General features: G+C 36.0%; 1 long non-coding RNA gene across 1 annotated transcript; it reads right to left on the reverse strand.

The window, feature by feature from the left end:
• Window positions 1-3,424: 3,424 nt before the first annotated feature.
• LOC148699812 (uncharacterized) lies at window positions 3,425-5,580 on the reverse strand. Its single transcript, XR_015974005.2, has 2 exons — window positions 5,411-5,580; window positions 3,425-4,803 (listed from the first exon to the last, which is right to left on the reverse strand). It is a non-coding gene; the product is annotated as an uncharacterized LOC148699812 (long non-coding RNA).
• Between the last annotated feature and the right edge of the window lie 598 nt (window positions 5,581-6,178).

Consider the following 6,178-nt stretch of genomic DNA (forward strand, 5'->3'; position numbering starts at 1 on the left):
AAAAGAACTGTTCGGGGGTTTGTCTGCACATAACTAAAGCCCTCTGGCCCTCTGGTAGGACCCATGACCTCCTGCAGTGCTTTTTATACAGCATAGTCCAAAGCAAAATAGCCATCAGGCACTGTACTGAACTCTATGGTATAAATTATATGTATCATAGAGAATTAATAAAGCTATGGCCTTCGAGCACTATGTGCAACTTTGCGATGCAACCCACGTAATGCAGCAGAACCCTGCTCCTCCGGTATCCGTCGCTCTTTCCAAATCCTACAGTCATGCTCTGCTTCGCAAAAGCAGTATCGCAGTCACTCGCGAGATAAAGTGGGATGATATATTGCTGGTGGTACGTGTATGATTATAAGTACACGTTTTTTCAAGATAGCTAAAGAAAGAGTGCCCTCGTGAATGCATCCTATAAAATTAAAAAATAATAATAAAAATCGATCCATAGTGTACGCAAATGAAGTCCACAGAGTGATGGATCACGAAGAAGGCCACCACCCTATTAACAGTATTGTTTGTCTCCTTGTAGACGTGTGATGTCCTCAGAAGAGCATCCTTGTCAGAAAGCTTACGAATATCGTAGAGAGACGAACTAGAGCCATCTCTTCGACTCTGGCTTTAGATCCAATCGATGATCGTAGCCAAGTCTTCCTCCAAGATAATGCGATTTGCCCCCACCATATGCTTCGCATAGGTGACCCCTTCTCATGTGGCTTGTAGCTTAGCATATACCATGGACGTGTCAAAAATCTGCCGACCCTCAGCTGCTATCGATCTGGTAGTATGGTCACGGATGATATACTCCACGCCTACGGTGCCCCCTCCCTCGCCAATGGTCTCGTGGCACATTCATATGTTCCACGTGCGAGGCCTGTGACACATTTTTGGCCCGGTTGACGTTGGACTAATTAATCCAATATGTAAGTTGTAGGTGATGGGCGACATCGCTTCAATTAACTACCGAAATTCCAACTTATCAGTTAAAAGCACAAAACAAACAAAGAAAATCTACAGCGTGGGTTTGAGCTAGTGAATTATTCCATAAATTTTTCCTGATCGACCACAGAGTAACTGGCTTAATTTGAGCCAAGGAACAGAGTCAAAAATCTGCGGATTAGAACTACCAGGCAGCGCATGGACACAAAGCACATGCACAGGCAGTTTACCAAGCATGTTAAAGGAGCCTGCTGCATAATTCAAGTCATTCTTTTTTTTAAAAAAAAAAATCATTGGCTCATAAGAGAAAATTCTTCTATTTAAAATATTTTTTTAGAAAATTAATATTTAGATATACGAAATCTGAAAAAATATTTTTTATATATTTGGTTGACTATATAAATGTGGCATATTTCAAAATAATTTAAATTTAATTGAGCATCTATTTTTTTTGAAAAAAATATGTAAAATATATGTTATGTTTTAACCAAAAAAATATTTTTATCTCATTCTATTTAAAAACTTAAAAATAATTTTTTTAAAAAATTCTAATTTTCAGCCGGCGAAAATTAAATATTTTCATATTCTATATAGATTTTTTTATAAAATATAAAAAATTATTTTTATGAAAAAAGCCTGCTTTTCTTTTTTTTAAATTTTAACAAAATATAAAACATTGCCTCATTTTCTGATGGCTATATATATATATATATATATATATATATATATATATATATATATATATATATTCCTGCAAACCCAACTAGTTTTTTTTTTTTTTTTTGCTAAAAAAATGGAAAGAGGGGGTGAGGAGAACCTCACCCATGTAGCAACCCCCATTGGGCCCCTTCCCGCCGGAGAATGTTCAATGCGGGTAGAATCTTTTTTTACTCATACTCTCTCCATCTGTGAGGATCCCCACCAATGTGGCAATCTTTTCATGTGTGAGTACATCACACTAGCATCCCTTAAGTAACCGGCAGGCTAGATAGCGATTCCATAAAATAAATTAGGCGGAAGATATCCGATCACCGTATTTAACCGATGTCCGTATATTTTGAATTTAGACCATCCTAGTGAAATTATAGCTTCATTTTCACCGTGCTACTATCTCGACAAACCCAGCTAGCTCTTCGAGAATCCAGCGCCTTGTTAATAACACTAGTGGCTTCCCATAACAGCAAACGGCAAGGGTTGGCAAGCTCAGTCGCCAATTGTTATGTCTAACCAACACGAGCTCTTTTTATATGTTATGGCGCGCCGACCTAGGTCGAGTATGATCAATTTTTATTTCAAAACTTTGCACAAAATTTACCCAAAAAGCTTTGCACGAGCAGGATCTAAAGAGCGCTATTGTGGAAAACAAATGTCGCAATCCAACCAAAAAAATAAGTAAATGTCGCACTTTCCTATCCATTCTGAGTAATGCGACATGACATGTTATCCCCCCTCCAAAAAAGAAAAAAAAAGTAATATGACATGACAGCTGCAAATAAATTTTCTGAATTGACATTGGTTCGACGGATTTACTTTTGGGATACATGGCATGCCCTGGGCCATCCCATCTGCCATAGCAATTAATGTTGAGACCGCGTGGTTTGAACATGATGACATAGTTTGGCAGCGGAGGACCGAGACAACCTATCATTCATTGGCCTGGCTGCAGCAATGCCGAGCTCTCCAAACTGGTATCTTAGATCAAGAATTAAAAAAGGAGTTGGTAATATTTAAAGGGAGTTGGTGAGCATTAATGCTGCCCCCCATTCTTATCTTCGGTTCTGTAAATAAAGTCATGAAAGCTCGATTTCTCAACGAAAAGAGAGCCGTGAATTCGTGCTTACGACAACTACTTGCCACCATGTAACCTTGGGTCCAGAGAGCGAACGGGGAAAGGTGAGCACTGAGCAGGGGCCTTTTTTTTTTTTTTTCTCTCACTCTCTCTGTGGGTACATGAGAATGACCTTGAAATCCTGTGGCTCACAGCAATGGTTGGCTACTTTTTTTACCCCCCGGCCAAAGAAAGTTGACTACTTTATGCAGAGCATTTAATTCTGGCCTTCCGCAGCTTTCAGCTTTCAGGTCAAGGGATTCTGGCTCCGCTGGACGGCCCATATCCTTGCCCGGTTAAAACTGGCAGCTCATTATAGAATGCATGAAATCTAGGCAGCCACACCAATGCGAGAACATTTCCGTAAAATAGTTAAATTTCTCTTTTTGGCTAATTCTTCGCAGGTCATTAGGGCGAGGTAAAAATAAAAAAAAAAATAATCGGCTGTACGTAAGAGGCAGGCCGGGGGGTGGGCCGCCATGGTCGCGTTAAAGGCTCTAAAGACTCTGACAGCTGTATGCAACTTCAACCTCTCCCGGGCTCCGCAGCGTCAGAAGACATAAAAAGTTGGGGTTTTAACTTTAAAAAATAATAATTTTAAAAAATAAATATATCAGTTTTATTTTTTAAATTTTAAATTTTTAAAAAATTTAAAACTTTTATTTTTTTTTTCAAATGCTTTTTTTTTTAAAAAGTTGCGGTTCTTAAAAAAAAATTGTTGGTTTCGATTTTCATAAAAATACGACATTTCTAAAATATCGCATCTTCGAAAACGCTGCACTGTATTAGTCAATGAATAAAATTTACATATAGGCCCTAGATCCAATACTTTGGATAACTCAATCTAAATTACTACTTTTCTACTTTCTGAGACAAAATAAAGAATTCTTTTTTTTTTCTTTTAAACTAAGGAGTCGGTCGGATCAAACCTTCCTAACGATCATGCTCGTTAGAGAAGGATCAGACTGAGATAAATTATTGTACCTTAAAGATAAGATCATTGCAAACCTACACGTAAGGAGCGAAACAAGTTCTTACGGCAGTGTATATCACACATGTTGATCTAGGCAAACTCTTTTCAATCTTTTAATTTTTATGATATATCTCCTTCCATCCTTATAATGAGTGCTCTTATCAGTGTCAAAAATATATACCGAAAAAGTTGAGCTATGCTCTTAATGAGTCCAATATAGAAAATCTGCAAGATATTAGGTCACAAATATTTTTAGATGACTTACCTATGTAAAAATTGTCATATAGGCCACGACTAGAGGCTTGGGCTAATCCTAATAAAATTCTCATACAAAAATCAAGGTACCAAATGCAAAATCTTTAAATGGCACAACCACATAAAGACCCAATTAATCTGTACTGTGTGTATAATAAGTAGAAGTCTGAATCAAAGGACTTAGATCAAAATCTAATCCACTGTAGTTCCTTCAGACAAATACTATTAACGCTAAGTGAGGTTCAAGTCTAAGGAACACCTCACCCATTGCATAGTATAAGTTATCCAAATTTTCTTTTATATAATTTTTCTAAATTTAAATTTTTTATAAAAAATTGTTGGAGTTTTAACTTAACAAAATTAATTTTAAAAAATAATTTTTTCTAAATTTTAGATGTTAAAAAAAACTTTAAAACTCTTATTCTTTTCTTCAGATGCTTCTTCCAGAAAAATTGCGACTCTTCTAAAAAAAACGTTGGTTCCAATTTCCATAAAGATGCGATGTTTTTAAAACATCACATCTTTGAAAATGGTGCACCATATCGATCACCAGATAGAGTCTATAAATAGGCTCTAGGTTCAATGTTTTGGATAGCTCAATCCAAATTACTACTTCTCTGCTTTCTGAGACGAAACAAAGAATTCTTATCTTATTTTTTTCTCTTCTTCCAAACATCTTTCAAGTTTTCCTTTTAATCTAAACATCAGAAGAAGTCGGTCGGATCAAGCTTCTCCAACAATCATGCTCATTAGAGAAAAATCGGGCTGAACCGAATTGTTGTACTTTACAGACGAAATCACCTCAAACCTGCAAGTAAAAAATAAAACACGTTCTTAAGATAATGTATATCACACGCCTCGATTCAGGCAAACTCTTTTCAATCTTCTAATTTTTCTACTGTATTATTTATTTCTAATACTTTTATAAAATAAAGATACCACAGTTTTTATAGACAAAATACTTTTCAACACAAAGTATGTAGTTATATCATAATTAGATCTAACTTTGTAAATTATAAACCATTATTTTTCAGAGAAACATGTAAGGAATTATCATGATTTTCACAAATTTGCTTGAAATTTATGTGCAGAAGAATTGCCACTGATGATATTTTTGTTCCTTTTTTGATCAGTAAGCTTAATTACAGACTCTTAAAATGAAACCAGTGAAGCCCCCCTGGACCATCAATATAGTTCCGATGTATTTTTGAAAGGAGAAAAGCTTGTTAAAAAAATCATCAATACTCGGTATTTGAATCATATACAGAGGGGAGCACATTAAATCTTTCATCCAAGTCAAGCCAGCAATGCAAGCATTTTCTTTGAACCAAATATCAAACTCAGATCATTTGCTAATCTGATGCTGTGATTTAAAAGCTCTAATGCTCTCAGTCTGTAAATGAAAAATGAATCACCATGATAAGCAACATTGTGTCGCTTTTTATGAGCGAGACCATGGGAAACCCAGGCAACAGAAAACTTGAGCGCAACCAACAATTGCATGCTCCCAAATCGAGGTCCCATGGCTGGAGCTGTGACAACAGTAGGCGACCAGTTATTATGATGTATATATGCAAGAGATCTACATTACAGCACAGATACAAGAATCTCCATACTCGTCCTCGGAGTCACTTGAATCACTGTAGACAAGCAAGAAAGCAAAATAGTTGAGAAAATAATAAGGAGATGAACATTATTTCTGAAATTAAATTGATAAATCTTGGATGGATGGCAAATTTCATAACCCAGCTAAAGGAAGCTATCCCGCAAAATATGAATTTCGAAAATATCATAGTTTTTTTTTTTGGTCCATTGGAATAGCTGCGGCTTTTCTTTGCCATTTGCAGAACATATACAGAAACAGCATATTTTGTTAAGTTGTTAAAAGTTTTAGCAGACTACTCAAAGGGTTTTTTCCTGCATGCTTTCTCGCAAAGCATTGATAAGGCTAGATAAGTATGATTTCTTTTTCCAGGTGTCGACAGTGTTATGAAAGAAGGGAGAGCCTCGACTTGCATAGATGGCATCCAGCTTGAAAAAATGCTATCCATGATTAAATCAAAATATGTTTTAAGTGAAAAGCATGAAAGCATGCTTGAGGATTACAATGCCCTCTTACACAAGTTATCATGTTATGATGGCAGAAGAATATTTCATGCATTAGTTCAGCAATAAAAATGAAA

The sequence above is a fragment of the Phoenix dactylifera genome, chromosome 16 (assembly GCF_051530095.1).
Source record: "Phoenix dactylifera cultivar Ajwa chromosome 16, Ajwa_hap1_PhDact_Kaust_v1.1, whole genome shotgun sequence".
In the NCBI taxonomy this organism is placed as follows: Eukaryota; Viridiplantae; Streptophyta; class Magnoliopsida; order Arecales; family Arecaceae; genus Phoenix; species Phoenix dactylifera.